We start from the raw sequence: 22,253 nt of genomic DNA, 5'->3' as shown, positions 1-22,253 counted from the left end.
ACTGCTATACACATAATAGAAAAATATAGATAGCTAGAAAGATGAATAGCTAGATAGATCAAATGATGATTAGATTACATGATAGAAACAGATGATTAGATTGTATATATAGATTGTACAGTACATACATAAATGATACATAGAAAAATAGATACAGTAGTGGACAAACCGTTGGTGCAACCTGTGCAGCTATACAGGGCCCAAAAAGTAAATTCTAAAAAGGGCCCATAAATTGTTTTTGTACCGGGACCCTTCTCTATCTGTGCCATAGATAGATAGATAGATAGATAGATAGATAGATAGATAGATAGATAGATAGAAAAAAAATGGAACAGCACATACAATTAAATGGGTGCACATGCCTCCAAGCAACTAATCCATATAATTGCTAAATATACAGGGACCAAAAAAAATAGAAGGCAGCACTCCAGGTTTTAGCAAAAATATAAGTGGACTTTATTGGGCCCACATGGCGTGGTGCAACGTTTCGGCTTCCAAAAGCCTTTCTCAACCAGTTTGAGAAAGATGTGATTAAAAATCATGGTTATTCCACAAAATATTGATTTCTGAACTCTTCCTGAGTTAAAACAGTAGTGTTGTTTCTAAATTATTATGAACTTGTTTTCTTTGCATTATTTGAGGTCTGAAAGCACTGGTATTTTTTTTTATTATGACCATTTCTCCTTTTCAGAAAAAAAATAAAAAATGGATTGCTTGGAACTTCTGAGACATGTTGTCAGAAGTTTATAGAATAAAAAACAATTTATATTTTACTCAAAAATATACTGTACAGTACCTATAAAGAGAAAAATCAGACATTTTGCAGTAGTCTCTTAATTTTTTCCAGAGCTGTATATGAGATAGATAATAGATAGATATGAGATCAATGATAGACGGACAGACAGACAGACAGACAGACAGACAGATAATGGATATGGGATAGATAGATAGATAGATAGATAGATAGATAGATAGATAGATAGATAGATAGATAGATAGATAATGGATATGGGATAGATAGATAGATAGATAGATAGATAGATAGATAGATAGATAGATAGATAGATAGATAGATATAAGATCAATAATAGATAGATATGAGATAGATAGATAGATAGATAGATAGATAGATAGATAGATAGATAGATAGATAGATATGAGATCAATAATGGATAGATAGGAGATATATGAGATAGATAGATAGATGTGTTATTTCATCAGAATAGTAAAAGAAAGGGTGAAGTCTTATTCATTGAGAACATATTTCCTAGATAGTTACAGTAGATGAATCAAAGGTCATGATGATTCAAAGCTTTACGCAGACATTGACCTTCTGATTCACACAATACATTACAGCCAGGAAGGGTTTGCCACATTTCTCAATGACTATATGTTCTCTCAGCAAGAAATTTAGAGGCATTTTAGACATAATGCCCAATACACAAAAGGATGCTCCACTTCAAAATGCACATTAAAGCTTTAGTCTACATAAGATAAAAATCATGTCATAGAAGTCACCTACAATACTATTAACTAGAGCACAAGTGACAGAGACACAAAGAGAGAAACTATTCTAGGGGGACATACAGCTTGTCTTCCTGCTTCCCCCCACACTGGCCTTCTCTAGGGTCTTCCCTGGTACTCTAACGTATGCATGTCAAGAACAAGGAACTACAATGCTTTTTTAGTTTATTAGCCAAGGTGTTGAATACAGAAAACTATATAACTAGCCAATAATTAAGCATTATAGACTACAATTATCTACTTCAACCTATTAACCCTCTGGGACTTGACAATTTTTCATGCTTGTGCTTTCGTGTTTTCCTCCACTTCTTTCAAGAGTCACAACATTTTTTTTCATCAGTATCGCCATATGAGGGCTTTTTTTTGTGGGACAAGTTGTAGTTTTGAACGACCCACATTTATTTTACCATATCAAGAACTGAAAAATGTAAAAAAAAAAAAAAAAAAAAAGTGGGGTGAAAAAACTGCAAATCCAAAATTGATTTTTCTTTTGTGTGTTACAGAGTCTACCATACAGTAAAAATATCTGGAAATAGGATTCCTTAGGTTAGTACGATTATAGCACTACCAAACTACAGGTTTTTAATATATTAGCAGTGAAGAAAAATTATGGGTTTTGTAAAAAAAAATTGTATGTGTTGCAATTTTCTAAGAATGGAGCTGTGTGAGGACTTGTTTTTTGTGCGCTGAGTTGTAGTTTTCATTGACACCATTTTGGGTAATGCATGCCATATCGATCACTATTTATTGCAATTTTGGGGGGGGAGTTTTCGGGACTGAAATACAGCATTTTAATTTTGCTGTGTGTTATGAATAATAATAATGTTTTGAATAATTTTATATCTAAAAAGACTGGCTTTTTACAAATGTGGCAATACCAATTATGTTTATTATAATTATTCTTATTTTGTTTTAAAAATGGAAAAAAGGAAACAAATCAAACTTTTATATATTTTTTTATAATTATTTCTTCATTTACTTTTTTTTAATCATTGAGGCTATGTGCACACGTTGCGGATTTTGCTGCGGATCCGCAGCAGGTCCGCAGCAGCCTTCCATGCGTTTACAGTACAATGTAAACCTATGGAAAATGCAATCCGCAGTGCACATGCTGCAGAAAAAAACGCGCGGAAACGCTGCGGGTTCCATTCCGCAGCATGTAGATTCTTTGCGAGGATTCCGCAGCGGTTAATACCTGCTCCATAGTAGGAATCCGCAGGTGTAAAACCGCAGGTGGAATCCGCACAAAATCCGCATAAAATCCGAGGTAAATCCGCAGTAAGTCCGCAGGTAAAATGCAGTGCCTTTTACCTGCGGATTTCTCAAAAAATCCGCAGAGCTCAAAACTACGTGTGCATATATCCTTAGGCGTCTTTAACCTGTGGTCATTTGATTTCTTATAGTATATACTACAATTTTGCAGTCTATAACATAAATCAGGGTCTCCTGATCTTCGGAGCAGTACCAAGATGGTGGTGATGAGTCTTCAGCAGGACCCCACCTGACATGGTAATCCATAGATCTTCTTGCGGTTATGGTTTGTGCAACATGAATCGACTAAAATGTTCCCTTCAAAGGGCTGATCTGTAATACCAGCTACAAGTGGAGCTGATTCTTAAATAAAAACAAAAACTGTAAAACCCCTAATAATATGGATCTAATGTGAAAGAAAAAATCCGAATAGAAGTCCGCATGGTTCTGCAAATATAAACTTGGCTACGCAAATAAGGGGTTAAAATAAGCTGGCCTTATAAGTCACTTGGTAAAAGCTTTCAGAATGGATGTACTTTGTGTTTTACTCACTAAATAAATGAAACACAGATGTGTCCAGAGAACTGAACTCACGACAAAGTGTTAAATGCTACTGGCAAATTGAACTGTTAGCCCGAATTTTGGCCTGTATTTCAAATATGTATGTTTGTACAGCTGTAAAAGTATAGAAAAAAGTCAGCGGCCCTATCAATCGATGTTATTAGTGATAGACCTTCGTAGAATTTAAAAAATCTGTTCTTCAAATTGAATCGAGGCTGAATGTTTGAAAGAAGTTAGATTTCTGTCTCAGATTCATGGCGTGCTTAATAAAACAAATAATTTTAGGACCTGAGCTTTTACATTGTAGCAATAATTAAGTGAAATGAGCGCAAGACTCTTACCCCTGTGCTGGCCGCTCACCAACTAGCTGTCACTAGGGCAGTAAAATATTTACTGTACAGCAACGCGAGTTGTTTAAGCAATCACTCGCTGTCTAGTACGACCACAGATAAATAATCTGTCACGAAAATATGACTGCGACACTGAGCAGTGGGTAAGGAAGATGAGAAGGGGCTATGTTAGTGTACATGCATACAGGCAATTTTAAGCACAGACCAATAGTACAGTATATGGTCATTCTGCCATAATATACGCCAGTATATATTTTATTGAAGGAAGGAATAAAGCATAGCCCTCTCTATGCCACCTTAGTGATATGAGTATATCAACAATAGCCCGTTGGTGGTAACAAGCAGATTGGGCATGAATACATTCAGTATACATATGGATAAAGCCTCTTGTTGGACATCTCCAGATGTTGTCAATTTTCACATGTTCTCCAGTTCCACTTCAAAACTTTTCACCATACAAAGCCAAACATATTTAAATGTGTGTAGTAAGGGTAAAGCCTTGTCCTGCTAAAAATGTACGGTACGGTTGATATATAAACCTTTTATCCAATTACCTAGTCTAAAGAGGTCATATGATACCGATGAGATAGCCAAAGGTTTGTTTGCGACAATCAGGTGTTCTATGCCAGAATATTTCAAGGACTACTCATCTAAGTAAGGGGAAACTACAGTCTACCATATCTGTCTCTCTAAGTATATGTGTATATACATACAGTACAGACCAAAAGTTTGGACACACCTTCTCATTTAAAGATTTTTCTGTATTTTCATGACTATGATAATTGTACATTCACACTGAAGGCATCAAAACTATGAATTAACACATGTGGAATTATATACTTAACAAGAAAGTGTGAAACAACTGAAATTATGCCTTATATTATAGGTTCTTCAAAGTAGCCACCTTTTGCTTTGATGACTGCTTTGCACACTCTTGGCATTCTCTTGATGAGCTTCAAGAGGTAGTCACCGGGAATGGTCTTCCAACAATCTCGAAGGAGTTCCCAGAGATGCTTAGCACTTGGCCCTTTTGCCTTCACTCCGCGGTCTAGCTCACCCCTAACAATCTCGATTGGGTTCAGGTCTGGTGACTGCGGAGGCCAGGTCATCTGGCGTAGCACCCCATCACTCTCCTTCTTGGTCAAATAGCCCTTACACAGCCTGGAGATGTGTTTGTGGTCATTGTCCTGTTGAAAAATAAATGATGGTCCAACTAAACGCAAACTGGATGGAATAGCATGCCGCTGCAAGATGCTGTGGTAGCTATGCTGGTTCAGTATGCCTTCAATTTTGAATAAATCCCCAGCAGTGTCACCAGCAAAGCACCCCCACACCATCACACCTCCTCCTCCATGCTTCACGGTGGGAACCAGGCATGTAGAGTCCATCCGTTCACCTTTTCTGTGTCGTACAAAGACACGATGGTTGGAACCAAAGATCTCAAATTTGGACTCATCAGACCAAAGCACAGATTTCCACTGGTCTAATGTCCATTCCTTGTGTTTTTCAGCCCAAACAAGTCTCTTCTGCTTGTTGCCTGTCCTTAGCAGTGGTTTCCTAGCAGCTATTTTACCATAATGGCCTGCTGCACAAAGTCTCCTCTTAACAGTTGTTGTAGAGATGTGTCTGCTGCTAGAACTCTGTGTGGCATTGACCTGGTCTCTAATCTGAGCTGCTGTTAACCTGCGATTTCTGAGGCTGGTGACTCGGATAAACTTATCCTCAGAATCAGAGGTGACTCTTGGTCTTCCTTTCCTGGGGCGGTCCTCATATGAGCCAGTTTCTTTGTAGTGCTTGATGGTTTTTGCCACTGCACTTGGGGACACTTTCAAAGTTTTCCCAATTTTTCAGACCGACTGTCCTTCATTTCTTAAAGTAATGATGGCCACTCGTTTTTCTTTACTTAGCTGCTTTTTTCTTGCCATAATACAAATTCTAACAGTCTATTCAGTAGGACTATCAGCTGTGTATCCACCAGACTTCAGCACAACACAACTGATGGTCCCAACCCCATTTATAAGGCAAGAAATCCCACTTATTAAACCTGGCAGGGCACACCTGTGAAGTGAAAACCATTCCCGGTGACTACCTCTTGAAGCTCATCAAGAGAATGCCAGGAGTGTGCAAAGCAGTCATCAAAGCACAAGGTGGCTACTTTGATAACCTAGAATATAAGACATAATTTCAGTTGTTTCACACTTTTTTGTTAAGTATATAATTCCATATGTGTTAATTCATAGTTTTTATGCCTTCAGTGTGAATTTTTTTTGTTGTTTTATGCACATAATTATTTTTGAAATATACACATCTTAGGCTGTGTTCCCAGTAGCGCTGGGGTTCGCCAGAAGGGGATCCATAATGGATCTGACCTCCTGGTAACTCCAGCTAAGGCTGCCGGAATGGCGGGATTCCGCCAGCCTTAGCTGGGGTCACCAGGAGGTCAGATCCATTACGGATCCCCTCCTGGCGGAACCCAGCGCTAGTTGGAATGCATCCTTACCTTGCAATTGTAAAATAAATTTTGAAAAGTATTTTTATTTGAGTTATTCCGTGTTATTTGCACACAGGCCTAAAAGGCCCCAGGTGCGTGAATATGGGGTAGTCCCAATTAAAGGTTGTTATACCGAAATGTCTGTAACATAAAAATATATGAATAACTGGAAATTACTAACAACTATATACCTGAGGATTACCTAGATTTTCAAAATTCTAACTAAAGTACTTTTACAGAAAATAGAAAACAAGTAACCTGGCAGGCCTGCGAGGCCCCAGGTATGCGTTCTAGGGTTAACAAATTACTGAGTGTTATTTTTTTACTACCTAAATAAGTACATTTAAAAACTTCATGCCAGATTGGTATTGCTGAAATAATACTGACTTAAAAAAAAAATCATGTAGCCTCATTTATACCACAAAATGACCACTATAAAAAGGAAACCCCAAAAAGGGGTGTGGGAATGAATTTTTTTTCACATTTAATCCTATTTCAATCCCCCTCCATATTTCAGTATATTGTATAGTAAAATGAATGGTGTCATTCTAAACTGCAAACTCAGTTTGCAAAAAAACAATCTCTCGTATGTCTATGTTCACAGAACAATATGGAAGAATAAACATAAAAAAAAATTAAAAATTTTCGAATAGCATAAGAAAAAAAAGAGGAGAGTTCATAAATACTCACGGATACTGTATAAGGCCGTGTTGAACAATGCCATAATTAACCCACCATACGTTTAGTGTCCCGATCCCAGTATACAGAACATGGCTACTTCTACTTGCGCTTGTAAAGAAACAGGTGAAATCATGGATAGCGACTAAACAGTTCTTTATGAAGTGAATCAAATACTGATAAACCCAGGAGAGCGGAACAGAAGAATAGGGAGGATGTGTTTTCTTTCTTTTGTCTGGTATCATTTTATGGGGGCACGGAGGCTGATATTATGGGAACCTTTTGTCATTATAGGAACACATTGCTATTTTAGTAGTAGGCTAGCGACATGTAGGTCTATAGTTTTGAGGGAACCACAGGTATGATTGTATCGGCACTGTTTTGGTTATTGTAGATGCACTATCAGTTCCAGGAAACTTTTAGAGACTTAGGGTACTGTCACACTCTGCAACTTTCCAACGATCACGACCAGCGATACGACCTGGCCGTGATCGTTGGAAAGTCGTTGTGTGGTCGCTGGAGAGCTGTCACACAGACCGCTCTCCAGCGACCAACGATGCCGAAGGCCCCGAGTAAACAGGGTAAACATCGGGTTACTAAGCGCAGGGCCTCACTTAGTAACCCGATGTTTACCCTGGTTACCAGCGTAAAAGTAAAAAAAAAAAACGTACATACTCACATTCCGGTTTCCTTCAGGTCCCTTGCCGTCTGTTTCCCGCTCTGACTGAGTGCCGCCGTAAAGTGAAAGCAGATCACAGCGGTGACGTCACCGCTGTGCTCTGTACTGCCTTACGGCCGGGAGTCAGTCAGAGCGGGAAGCAGATGGCAAGGGACCTGAAGGACACCGGAATGTGAGTATGTACGTTTTTTTTTTTTTTACATTTACGATGGTAACCAGGGTAAACATCGGGTTACTAAGCGCGGCCCTGCGCTTAGTAACCCGATGTTTACCCTGGTTACAAGCGAACGCATCGCTGGATCGCTGTCACACACAACGATCCAGCGATGACAGCGGGAGATCCAGCGACGAAAGAAAGTTCCAAACGATCTGCTACGACGTACAATTCTCAGCAGGGTCCCTGATCGCTGCTGCGTGTCAGACACAGCGATATCGTATGGATATCGCTGGAACGTCACGGATCGTACCGTCGTAGCGATCAAAGTGCCACTGTGTGACAGTACCCTTAGAGACTATGGAGGGTTTATTTACACAAGCTGATAATAGTTTAACTGATAAAAAACGCCATCATCGCTCATGACTAGGAATTTACTATGATTAAGTATTATGACCTATTTGTCTACTATATGTGGCCAGGAATTATTTAATGTGGGCAAGAATACTTTAGGGCCTGGTTGGCAGTTTAGAAAATTTTCCTGGCACATGTGACATCTTGAAAAAGCAAAATTTTCAAAAGGGTCAAGAGAAGAGAATGCTGTATAGCACTTGTAACTGCACTGACTGCATTTTGTTCTGCCATTTTTCATCAATTTTCATTTAGTGATAGTAGTCTGCCTCCTGTGGGTTTGGCTAACTTTTCTATAATAATAAGGCCAGCTTTTTGTCACCACCTTCTTTGGGAGGCAAGTAGATGGTTTTATTCCTGAAAAAATGGTTTAATTGTACTTAATACAACTGAGAACATTTCCCAATTTTTCCTACCATTAACCTTTCAGATGTTCAAAATGTACAAAATAGTACTGATCAAACCTAAAGGTCTACCTCATGGCAAAACATACATTCGTGGAAAAGCCATTATTGTGATTTCATTCAATGCACCTATGTAAAGAGTGTGTGATAAAGACACATACACAAGTCTTAACACCATATCTGGAGTAAATCTAGAACCCCCTCATTAGTCAAGGTAGCCCACCGCTATTTTTTATGGAGAGGAAATTTACACTCAGATAACATAAACACAGCTCCAGGCACATCTGTAATTTCATGTTCAGCTTAATATTAAACCGAGCCAAGACTTGCGTATTTAGCATGCAATTTCCATAAACTACGACCTGATTAGCTGACCTGTTAATGAGTCCGTCTGTTCTGCCGAGCAGGAGTTTTAGTAGGACAAGTAGCCTCTGTTCTCAGGTTCAATCTGTTACAAATATAACAAGAATAAACTTTGGCTTCAGCCTGAAACCTAACACGGATTGGAACCTTCCATAAAAAGCAACCCACCCATGCTCTTAAAAATTTTATGATTATTGTTGCTGAAATAACATTTAAATGGAGCTGAAGTTTCAGAGAAAACAATCTATGTGCATACATCTAAGCCATTTTAGCTTGCTCCTCCACTGTGTTTCTTGGATATAATATGTTCCAAGTTACCAATTCTCCATTTAGATCTATCCTGCTTTGCAGGGCAGTAGATGAGAATTGGAAAAAATTGGGAATATTACTTTGTCAAACAATTTAACTCAAATGGAAAGTAACCCACAAATCTCAAAATACTTGACCACAACATGCCTTGATATAAAAGGTGGAAAAGTTCCAACTATGGACATAAATCTAATTACCATATATACTCGTGTATAAGCCAAGTTTTTCAGCACTTTTTTGTGCTGAAAATGCCCCCCTTGGCTTATACACGAGTCATTGTCTCTGAAGATGGCGGGGGAGGGGGAGCGGCGGAGCAGCGGGTGACAGGAGGCAGAAGCCGGCTGCTGCGGCTAAATCCTGTGCCCACTGCTAAAAAGAAATTAATATTCACCTCGCTTTCAGTGAACATTCATTTCTCTTATAGCAGGCACACAGTCTCAGCAGCAGTCGCCGGCTTCAAAGCAGCTGCCGGGCTATCACAGGTGCCTGGTCATTAAGGTAATGAATATTCACCTCTCCCCACTCGCATAGGCGTGGAGAGAGGTGAATATTCATTACCTTAATGAGCGGAGACACGTGATCGCTCGGTAGCAGGAGCTGCAGGCACCAGAACGAGATGCTGAAAAGGCACGCAGTGAAGGTACCGCAAGTAGGATGGGAATAAGGAGCCATGCATTCAAGGATGGGAATAAGGAGTCAAATGTGTAAACATGATCCTCAAATATTTTTTTTCTTATTTTTGTGGTTTAAAAAAAAATCTGTCATTTGAAAAAGAATTGTTCTGTGTGGTCATTTTCTGAAAACCTATAACTTTTTATTTTTATGTCAATGGACATGTGTGTTGTTTTTTATGCTGAGCTGTAGGTTTTAATTGTACTTTTAAGGAGTAAATGAAAAGTTTTTTAATCACTTATTATTGCAATTAAATTGAATTTTTTTCTTTATACTATTTATTTACAAACTCGGAAATACTAAATAGGCTTCTTTCATCTTTTTATATCTTTATTTTTGTCTGGGAATTAGGGAGTGTAATTCAAATGATTATGTTTTTTATGTTTGTAATATTGTTTAAAACCTCGTTTTACTGTTTTATGTTTTTTTTTTTTCCATAATAGGGACATTTACACTTATCATTGGAATGCCTGATGTATATTCTGTGATACCACAGTATTGCAAGTACATGGAAAAAAATAATGGCTCCTATGAAGCTCAGCCTGGCTGTCATAAGTCATCAGTGGTGATGGGCATCAAAACAGTTCTTGCCTGGATTGCTTAGTGATCTGAGCTAGCTTTAGTTGCTGCTGTTAGGAGCTCCATGTCATACTGTTACACCATGGTGTCAGAAGGGGTTAAATATATCCACAACAGTGGTAATAGTATCAGTCATCATAACATAGTATGATTTACCAAGTTAAGGCAGACAAAATCATCAACTCTTATCCAAAGCGAAGAGTGTGTCTCTCACTCCATGGGAGCATGGGAGCTATACTGTCCTGCATTACACTGTCCTGCCACCCTATTAATATTAATGGACATTATGTAATTTGTAATTTCCCCTGTGGTGGCGCTGTAGAGAAACTGCTAGGTTTTCACCCATATTTCAACTGATTCCAGTATGTGGTTATGTTCTAACCAGCTCATCCTCAATACACCCTTCTATCAATTAGGCAACGACAAAAATGACTAACTGCGTCTTAACCAGGGCATATACCATAATTATTTTAACTTCTTTCTTTTTATTAGCATTTATTGCTTTTTTCTAAATGACATATTATGGGGGCATGCACGTTTTCAGGACTATAGTTTCCACTTTACCCTCAGTAGCTAAGACGCCACAATGTTCAGATAGCTCCTAATTTGATTCATTTACAAATAAAATGTTCTAAACCTTGAGAGAACTCATCAGAACTCCATGTACTGGGTCAATGTAGTTTATTCAGATTGTCAGACTCAATTTGCTAGTAAGACTTTGACACTGCACACAGAACAGTGTTTCAAAACCACCAGACACAACTATTACTGCAAGTGCTGATATATTATCAAAGTGATAAGGAAAGAGAAAAGGCTCTGAATTTACGGCACACTCTAAAGAAATGCCTCCTTCAGAGACACAATTGAGAAATACGAAGTGAAGGTTTTATTGTTTTTTCATTTTTCTTTTGAAGAAACATACAAAGAAACAAAAAGGTCGACATGACCAAAGAACTTCTGCAATTTCTTCTACTGAGGCTTTTAAAATCGTCTTTTTGTGATTGAAGAATGAACAATAAATTCTCAAATATGTCAACAAGTAATTTTCCAGGTCAAGAGCCTAATACAATGAGTCTATATAGTTTAAATTGGAGCTGTTTTGCATTGGAACAGGAGGTGCAGAATAATTAATTACATTGTTCTAGCTCACTTGTTTTAAGCATTAGGCTTTCAGAAAAAGGTAAAAAAAAAATGAAGTAGGAGGCCACAATCATTTCTCTATGTATTCACTATGTGTTGGTAAAGAGAGAAATTTCAAGCTTAAAGGGAACCTGTCACCAGAAAAATGCTATTAACCTGCAGATATGGGGTTAATCTGCAGGTTAATAGAGTTATTAACCTGCCTGGCGCCTTAACTTACCCAATCGCTGCAGGGAGAAAATGATCTTTATTCCCCCTGCAGCATTCCGGTTTCAGTCACGGGGCAGAGCCAAAGTTGGTTAAGTCACCACTCTGAGTATAGAGAGCAGCAGCTCTAAATGCGCTAGCCAGCACTAACTGACAGCGGCTCATCATTAGGACTGGCTGTCAGTCAGGGACGGGGGCATAGTTACAGCCGCCGCTTCATATACTCAGAGTGGTTACTGAACCCCCACTGGCACTGCCCTCGTGACTGAAACTGGAAAGTGGAATGCTGCAGGGGAAAATAAAGTTCATTTTCTTTCCGCAGCGTTCGGCAAAGTGCGGATGCCGAGCAGGTTAATAACGCTATGAACCTGAAGACTGACCCCATATCTGCAGGTTAATAGCTTTTTTTCTGGTGACAGGCTCCCTTTAAGCTAATAAATGAAGAATATTAATGGAGCTCACCAAAATAGTAACATATTTAGCATCTTAGGCAACATAGTTACACACAATGAGGTTACAAAAAGGAACAGATTTAGATGCCACAACCAATATAGACCACAGCATCTAAGGGCCCATTTACACAAACTGAATTGTGGTACTAAAGTACCGCTAAACGGTAAATATTTACCAACTGACCCCATGTCGTTAGCTAAGAAAGGTGCCTTTACCAACATAAAAAGAAAGGTTCAAATCAAGCTACGCGAGATGCAGGATATCTGGTTTAGCAAGAAGGCTGACGAAATTCAGGGCTATGCAGATACCCATGACCAGAAACAATTCTACGATGCGCTCAAAGCTGTATATGGACCCCAGTCATCAAGCTCTTCATCTCTGCTTAATGCAGATGGAACTATGCTGCTGACAGAAAAGAAACAAATTCTGGAACGGTGGGTGGAGCACTTTAATAATATTCTTAATCACCCTGCCAATATCAATGATGAGGCTATTGCTCGCCTGCCCCAGGTAGAAATCAACAAGGAGCTTGATGTTCTTCCAAGTGGAGATGAAGTCAGGAAAGCAGTAAAACAACTTTCTTGTGGAAAAGCACCCGGAAATGATGCTATACCTGCTGAGGTATATAAAGCTGGCGGCCCTGTTCTGATGCAAATGGTGACCAAACTATTCCAATATATGTGGACAAAGGAACAGGTTCCACAACAGATGAAAGATGCCAGCATAATTCACATATATAAGAGGAAAGGTAATCGCCAATCTTGTGACAACCATCGAGGCATCTCCTTTCTGTCCACCGCAGGCAAGATATTGGCTCATCTCTTGCTCAACCGCCTTTTACATCACCTTGAGCAAAGACTATTACCCGAAAGCCAGTGTGGTTTCCGTGCTAAACGTGGAACAGTAGATATGGTCTTTTCAGCACGTCAACTTCAGGAAAAGTGCCAGGAGCAACACCGTGACCATTATGTAACTTTTGTTGATTTGACCAAGGCTTTCGACAGTCAGTAGAGATGGCCTGTGGAAGATCATGGCAAAATTCGGCTGCCCGAGCAAGTTCATCTCAGTTATCCGGCAGTTCCATGATGGCATGATGGTGAAGGTTCTGAACAATGGAGACGTATCTGAGGCTTTCCCAGTAATGAACGGCGTAAAACAAGGCAGTGTGCTTGCTCCAACCCTGTTCAGTATGCTGTTCTCTGCAATGTTAAGTGATGCCTTTAACAACTGTGAAGATGGAATCCAGGTTAGGTACAGGACTGATTGCAAGCTATTCAACCCAAAACGCCTGAAGGCGGTTACGAAAGTGCATGAGACTGTTATCCGTGAATTATTATTTGCTGATGACTGTGCACTTAACACTAGCACGGAACAGCAGATGCAGCATGAAATGGACTGTTTTTCGCAAGCTTGCGACAGTTTTGGTCTCGAGATCAACATTAGAAAAACAGAAGTCATGTATCAACCGGTTCAAGGAAAACTGTACAAGGAGCCACGTATCACGGTGAAGGAGCAAAACCTCAAAACAGTCGATAACTTCAGCTACTTAGGCAGCACACTTTCCCGTGAAGTAACCATAGACGCTGAGGTTAATAACAGAATCGCCAAAGCCAGTGCCGCCTTCGGGAGACTGCATAAGAACGTCTGGGAACGAAGGGGACTCAGCCTTACCACCAAGCTGAAGGTCTACTGCGCGGTGTTCCTCACCACACTTCCCTATGCTAGCGAGACCTGGACAGTGTACAGCCGGCATGCTAAACAGCTTAATCATTTCCACATGAGTTGCTTCTGCAGACTCCTCCACATCAGGTGGCAAGACAATGTCCCGGACACGGCAATTCTGGAACAAACTGGGCTCTGCAGCGCTTACACTCTCCTGCTGAAAGTCCAAGCCAGGTGGGCTGGACATGTGGTCAGAATGCCTGACAGCCAACTACCGAAACAACTGCTGTATGGAGAACTGTGCCAAGGAAAGCAAGCAGTTGGGGGGCAGAAGAAGCGCTATAAAGACTGCCTTAAGGTGCCTCTCAAAAACCTGGAAGTCAACACCAATGAATGGGAAGAGCTTGCCCTGGATCGTCCAGGTTGGTGGGGCAGGATCACCTCAGGAGCACGTGCAGCTGAAGATAGGAAAATCTTTGACACAAAAAGAAAGCGCGCTGTACCCAAGGCACAAGTAGAATCTGGTGTACTGACCACATCTGCTTCCTTATGTCAAGTATGTGGGCGAACCTTCAGGGCCCTGATTGGACTCATCAGCCACCTCCGGACCCATAACTACTAATTCTCTTCTACCCTGAAGTCATGGTCATCTTCGAAAACGAAAGACAAACATCACCAATTGATGGCCATTTAGAAACCTGTTCAAACAGGCAGACTGTGCTAAAAGACGCACACTGAATGAACTATTGATGATTATTCAATGCCCATATGCTGCCCTTGTTCTCAGCAGCTAGCTTCCTATTTACACAGCACAATGTGTTGCTGAGAATCATTTCACCCGACTAACAAGCATTTTCCTCATTTACTGGGTGACCAGTTGCTTGTTTAGGATGAGCAATTAATGGCCATGTGGAAGATGGGTGATGGTCTGGGCCTAATCTTTATGTCTAAGAATGGGCTCATTTCATGCTTTCACATCATCCAACACTTTTGAAATAAATTGTAATACAGTTTGCAAACCAAGTCTCATCACTTAATATCTGAACACTACTAGGGAAAACTGATTATAAGTGAATGCGTATAGTGCTAGAAGGATGTGTTCAACAAAAACATGAATGTCAAGTTTAGGTGCACACATGCATTTGACCATGTATTACATGTGTAATTTTGCTTCATGATACAGTATACTATACTTTCCTGAATATCTTTTACAAATTGTAGACCAAAAAATGTAATAAGTCATTCGTAATTGTACTTGTTAACCCTGCTGTTGTCTTCGGTCAAAAACGACCGATTTTGAACTTTAATATTTAAAAAAAAATTCAAGATGCGGTTCTGAAACTTGTGGTTGATTGACTTTTCCTCATTTGAGGGGTTCTTACTATGCGTATTTTTATATATATTTTTTTATGTTTACTTTTTACTCCACAATTTTTTATACACTTGTACTCTTCGGTCAAAAATGACTGATAGCCTTTTATAGTGATCTCCAGCCATTTTATGAGTAAAATAAAGGAGCTATAATCTCATTTTGGACTATATATTACATCTACTACTATTTGTCAATTTATTTAGGTCCTTTTGGTCCATGTAGATTTACACATATATTTATTGTTATTAGTTATAGTTTACAGTTGGATGAATCATTATTTTTGTATGCGCAAATATGCAATATGCATAAATATTCCAATAAAGCCATGTTAAATGTTTTGACAAAAAAAAAATAAAAAGTAAGTTTTTCTTTCCATTTTTCATTTGTTTATAAACAACCAGGTTCACATACAATATAATACTGCAAAAAATATTCAATTAAAACACTTAAATTAGCTAAAAATCAAGACTTTATTAGGTCCGGTCAAAAATGACCGGAAGATAACAAGTGTATAGTGGTAACCAGGAGAATAGCAGGGTTAAACCTTACCTAAACTATTAATCACCATGTTAATTCAAATATATATATAAAAAAACAAAACAAAGGAAAACATGTTAAATGAAGAAACATGTGTAAATTATGTTACTGTCACAGCTTTGCTGATATTTAACAAAGCCGTATTCAACAATTAAGAATTCTTACTAATTACCCTAGATTTACACTTACTTTATTATGTTATTTCGCTTTTTTAAAATAGAAAACACAAAAAATTTAACTCTAAAATGATGTTATTGCAATCAACAGCAAATATAGAGCTTTAGTTCTGTGTATTGTCAGATATTAGGAAACTTATTATATAGTCCACCATGAGGGCCCTTGACATATAATACTAGTCCAAAAGCAGCGTCCCATAATGTTATGTAACAATGGAGTAACAATAGTAAAGATCCCAATAAATACAGACTATTCTGTAGCAATTCTTTGTGAATGTAAATGCTCTGTAACTTATTGACAAATGGTATTTTATTCCTTTTAACTTAGTTTAACTTAGGATTTTAAAGATTTGTGTTTCATGATATTGAGCCTCCAACTAAACATAACTGCCTATCAGGCTTCTCAGCATAAACTATTAGTTAACTATTTTTCAGATTATTTTTAACACCCAACTAAGAAAAAATACTTTTATCAAACAATCAATATATACCGGTAATTTATTTATTTTTATTTATTTTACTCATTTATATAGCTCCGTTTATTCCACAGCACTTTACAGACATTATTGGCACGGTCCTCGATAGTGCTCAAGATCTAAATTCCCTATCAATATATTTTAGGAATGTGGGAGGAAACCAGAGTACCCGGAGGAAACACAGGAAGAATATACAAACTCCATGCAGATGTTGCCCTTGGTGGGACCCCAGTGATGCAAGACTGCAGGGCTAACCACTGAGCCACTGTGCCACCCGGTGTCTATCTCTGCTTCAATCCATGAATAGTTCTGAAAATCCGTGAATATTTGTGTGATGGTTGCATATGTACAGACTTTACCTTCAGATGAAAATCAGTATTTAGGCACAATATCCACCCCTGCCTGCATAATGCGGAGTTCTGAACATTATCTTTCTCTCTTAATGCCGGATATGTTCCCCATGGGAGTGTGATGCACAAAGCAGAAGTTTTACCCCCTGTCCTCAGTTCAGCTTCATTAACCCATAGATATTTACTGTTACATTGTGACGTTTCAAGTGCCATACGTTTTTATATTTTTCTGCGACCGTCAAATGAGCGCTAGTTTTTTTTTCGGTATGAGTAGTATTTTTAAGTGGAATCATTTTGGTGTACATATAACTTATTCATCTTTTTAGTTTTACTTTTAGTGGGAGGTATATTAGCAAAACCACAGTCTTGCCACTGTTTTTTGCATATTCCAAGATTTAACAGACATCAGTTTCACAATTTTCCATCAGCATAGTTGTATGAGAGTTTATTTTTTGAATGACAAACTGCAAAACTGCAGTTTTCATTAGTATCAATATGTTGTACATGCATCTTTTTGATCACTTTAGTACACTGTTTGGGAACAAAAATGATCAAAAATCTTCTGAACTTCTTGTATTTCTTTTTAACCCCATTCCCCCGGGCGGTTTTCTTTTTTTTTTTTTTTTCCTCCCCTTCTTCCAAGACCCATAACTGTTTTATTTTTCCTGCTATGTAGCAGTATAAGAGCTTGTTTTTTGTACAAATTGTACTTTTGACTGACACCACTGAAAAAAATTCAAAGTGTGTTGAAATTACAAAAAAGTACAATGTTCAATATATGGTAAAATTGACCTGCCAATATGATTTTCCAGATCAGTATGAGGATGTAGATAAACATATATAGTATATATAGTATTTTTTTTTTATTCAAGTGGTGAAAAAAAACTCAGAAATTTGTAAAAAAAAATATATATTTTGCTTTAGTCGCCATTTTATGAAACACGAAATGTTCTAATTTTTCAGGATTTGGGGCTGAGTGATGACTTATTTTTTTCGCCCTGAACTGATGTTTCTACTGATACCATTTTGGGGTACATATGATGTATCAATTTCCTTTTACAGCATTTTTTTGCAATGTTGTGGTGATTAAAAAAAAACGTAATTCTAGTGTTTTTTTATTTTTTTCTCGCTACGCCGTTAATCAGAATAATTTATTTTAAATTTTGATCGATCAGATATTTCTGAACACAGTGCTACCAAATGTGTGCATTTTTTTAATTGTTATATTTTCAGAGGGCGTGATTTGAACTTTTCCATTTTTTTACTTTTTTAATATTTTTAAAACGTCTTTAGTTTTTTGCTTTTTACTGTATTTAATAGTCCCGTTAGATGCCTTGAAGCTGCAATTGTCTGATCGCCTATGCAATACATAGCAGGGTTTCAGCACATTGCCCATTTTTAGGGTTTTGTGTGAAATTACAGTATGTCCAATTTGCCTTTTTTTCTCTTTTTTTGTATTGTTCCAACACAGAAAGGAAATAAACATGTGTATAACAAAATATGTAATTGCAACACTTTATGCCATGACTGTATACTATCCTAACCTGCTAATACCCTGAATTTTTCTAGATTCTCCAATTCTATGTTTTCTGTTATACCACTGATGAGCAGTGAACAGGAAAAGTAGGTAAAGCAAAACTAGATAGTAAGTGGATGAAATGGTGAGCATTTTATTAAGAGCCCTTTTTTTTCTACTGTTTGATACAAGACAGACAGAAAAGATCAACTTTATAGAAAGTGAACTGAGCGGTAAGTGACCTAGTCATCCTGGATATGTTCTCATCACTTTGGAAAGCTACCTTCATGGTATGCATGGGAAAAGCTCCCACTGATAAACGTATCCATAGAGCCCAATGTCTCAAAGTGTACCTATGGCATGCATGTGGTGAAGAAATATCTATGTCTTTTCTTTATGGAACAGTATAGTATTATCTGTTCTAACATATGGAGGCCCATACAGCAGCATACAGTAATTCAGCAATACTGCTAACGTATGCCACTGATGAAAGACTGTTGTGATGTGACCCAGTCTAAGCTGGAGATACAGAAAGTCAGCAATTAAAAATTAATTTTTGGCAGGAAAAAGATTAAAGGGAACTTGTCTACAGAATGTTAGGGTAGGATATGGGTTGAACTAGATGGACTTAAGGTTTTCCTTCAACCTTAAAAACTATGTTACTATGTTAATTAAATAGAAATTATAGATGCCATCATGCTGCAGCACAGGCGTCGTTGCCTGCCTGCAGAATGTGATTTTGTTTTTCAATATATAGATAACACTCAATACGTAAACTGGGGGCAGGTCAGTGAGGGATCAGTGACCTGTCATAAGCCATACAGATGAATATGTAATCAGAGAACCACACGAAGACTAGTGTTGAGCGATACCGTCCGATACTTGAAAGTATCGGTATCGGAAAGTATCGGCCGATACCGGCAAAGTATCGGATCTAATCCGATACCGATACCCGATACCAATACAAGTCAATGGGACTCAAGTATCGGACGGTATCCCTGATGGTTCCCAGGGTCTGAAGGAGAGGAAACTCTCCTTCAGGCCCTGGGATCCATATTAATGTGTAAAATAAAGAATTAAAATAAAAAATATTGCTATACTCACCTCTCCGACGCAGCCTGGACCTCACCGAGGGAACCGGCAGCGTTCTTTGCTTAAAATGCGCGCTTTTCCTTCCTTCCGTGATGTCACGGCTTCTGATTGGTCGCGTGCCGCCCATGTGGCCGCGACGCGACCAATCACAGCAAGCCGTGACGTAATTTTCAGGTCCTTCTAGGCATTCAGTATTTTAAAATTACGTTCCGGCTTTGTGATTGGTCGCGTCGCGGTCACATGGGCGACGCGACCAATCACAAGCCGTGACGTCACGGGAGGCAGGAGACGCGCGCATTTTAAAATGCGCGCGTGTCCAGCCTCCCGTGACGTCACGGCTTGTGATTGGTCGCGTCGCTCATGTGGTCGCGACGCAACCAATCACAGCAAGCCGTGACGTAATTTCAGGTCCTTCAGGATTTTAAAATTACGTTCTGGCTTGTGATTGGTCGCGTCGCGGTCACATGGGCGACGCGACCAATCACAAGCCGTGACGTCACGGGAGGCTGGACACGCGCGCATTTTAAAATGCGCGCGTCTCCTGCCTCCCGTGACGTCACAGCTTGTGATTGGTCGCGTCGCCCATGTGACCGCGACGCGACCAATCACAAAGCCGGAACGTAATTTTAAAATACTGAATGCCTAGAAGGACCTGAAAATTACGTCACGGCTTGCTGTGATTGGTCGCGTCGCGGCCACATGGGCGGCACGCGACCAATCAGAAGCCGTGACGTCACGGAAGGAAGGAAAAGCGCGCATTTTAAGCAAAGAACGCTGCCGGTTCCCTCGGTGAGGTCCAGGCTGCGTTGGAGAGGTGAGTATAGCAATATTTTTTATTTTAATTCTTTCTTTTACACATTAATGTTGTTTCGATACCGATACCCGATACCACAAAAGTATCGGATCTCGGTATCGGAATTCCGATACCCGCAAGTATCGGCCGATACCCGATACTTGCGGTATCGGAATGCTCAACACTAACGAAGACCCTGTGGCTGCCCTGAAGTACGAGCATATCATTAACTGAAAACTGAAAATAAAGATTAAACAGCCACAAGATGGATTTTATCAACCAAAGTATCAGTTTAATCAGTATAACGGTGCCAACCTGACACTGTCTGTAGGTTACTGAGCATAATTCTGCTGACAAGTTCCTTTTAGGCTATGTGCACACGTTCAGGTTTTTTCGCTTTTTTTTGCGTTTTTTTCGCTATAAAAACGCTATAAAAACTCATTTAAAATGCATACATTATGCATCCTATCATTTAGAATGCATTCTGCATGTTCATGCACATGATGTGTTTTTTTCCGCGAAAAAAACGCATCTCGGTAAAAAAAGCAGCAAGTTCATTAATTTTGCGGATTTTCTGCTTTTTTCCCACTATTCCATGCATTTGGAGAAAAAAAACGCACAAAAAACGCATCAAAAACGCATGAAAAAAGCGAAAAAAACGCATGCGGATTTCTGGCAGAAATGTCCGGTTTTTGTCAGGAAAATTTCTGCAAGAAATCCTGACGTGTGCACATACCTTTAATCTAAGGATCCTTGGTGGTCTAGGGCAGTGAAAATGATCAATCTCACAATTCCAGGTGGTCTAGAGCAGTGAAACAGTTTATCTCAGGTTCATTTGTGTTCTAGGGATTAAAATCAAAGTCCCCGGTGGTATGGAGCAGCAGGGAATGATTTTCAACCCCTCATGACCTAGCGCAGTTAAAGGGCTAATTTTAGGATCTTTGGTGAACATCTATAAAAGTATTAGTACATGATAACGGGATCCAGTGGGTTACACACCTCTCTCTGCACTGGCTTAGTTGAAGAAGGAAGCTGAGCACTGATTATTCACTTTTTCACTTTCCTGTCTCCTCTCTGTGCTGTTTATCAAGACAGTGATAAGGAATATGGAGCAGATATAACAGCAGAACGGCTTCATCCTCTTTGCGATCATCCAGATTTTCCCTGATCAGAAAAAGCATTTCAGTCGGACTGTCGAACAGCTCAAAGGAAACCGTGCTCTCTCACTTCTCCAGATCTTTCAGGTTTCAGGGCTGTTACTGGAAAACATTGCATTTCAGTTCCATCCAAACATTTTCTGTTGGAATCAGGTCTGGAGACTGGCTTGGCCACTACAGGACTTTGAAATGGATGTTACGGAGCCATTCCTTAGTTGCCCTGGCTGTATGTTTCGGGTCACTGTCATGCTGGAAGACCCAGCCACGACCCATCTTCAATACTCTTTCTGAGGGAAGGAGGTTGTTGGCCAAAATCTCGCGATACATGACCCCATCCATCCTTCAATACGGGGCAGTCGTCTTGTCCCCTTTGCAGAAAATCACCCCCAAAGTATGATATTTCCCCCCATCATGCTTCACAGTTGGGATGTGTTCTTGGGTTTGTACTCATCCTTCTTCTTCCTCCAAACACAACAAGTGGAGTTGATAACAAAAAGTTCTATTTTGGTCTTGTCTGACCACATGACCTTGTTCTATGCCTCCTCTGGATCATCCAAATGGCCACTGGTGAACTTCAAACGAGTCTAGACAAGTGCTGACGTGAGCAGGGAGATCTTGCATGTCCTGCAGGATTTTATTCCATGATAGCGTAGTTTGCTCCTAACGGTAATATTTGAGACAGCTAACTTCAGGTAATTGACCAGGTCTTCCCATGTAATTCTGGAATGATTCCTGACCTTTCTCAGAATCATCCTTACTCCATGAGGTGAGATCTTGCATTGAGCCCCAGACTGAGGAAGATTGAAAGTCATCTTCTATTTCTTTCATTTTCTAATAATTATGCCAACAGTTGTTTCCTTCTCACCAATCTGCTTTCCTATTGTCCTGTAGCCCAT

At 39.3% G+C, this 22,253-nt stretch overlaps 1 protein-coding gene across 5 annotated transcripts in view; it reads right to left on the bottom strand.

Moving 5' to 3' along the window:
- BMPR1B (bone morphogenetic protein receptor type 1B) overlaps positions 1-22,253 on the bottom strand; it is a 739,804-nt gene that overhangs the window by 265,555 nt on the left and 451,996 nt on the right. Inside the window, exon 5 of one of the 5 annotated variants that reach the window (XM_077277365.1) lies at positions 8,879-8,951. The exons of the other annotated variants lie outside the window; for them this stretch is intronic. The gene's annotated coding sequence lies outside the window, so the exon portion shown is untranslated. The remainder of the gene's footprint in view (positions 1-8,878; positions 8,952-22,253) is intronic. 5 annotated transcript variants of the gene reach the window in all.

The sequence above is a fragment of the Ranitomeya variabilis genome, chromosome 1 (assembly GCF_051348905.1).
Source record: "Ranitomeya variabilis isolate aRanVar5 chromosome 1, aRanVar5.hap1, whole genome shotgun sequence".
Taxonomy (NCBI): Eukaryota; Metazoa; Chordata; class Amphibia; order Anura; family Dendrobatidae; genus Ranitomeya; species Ranitomeya variabilis.
This window is presented reverse-complemented; position numbering and strand designations above follow the sequence as displayed.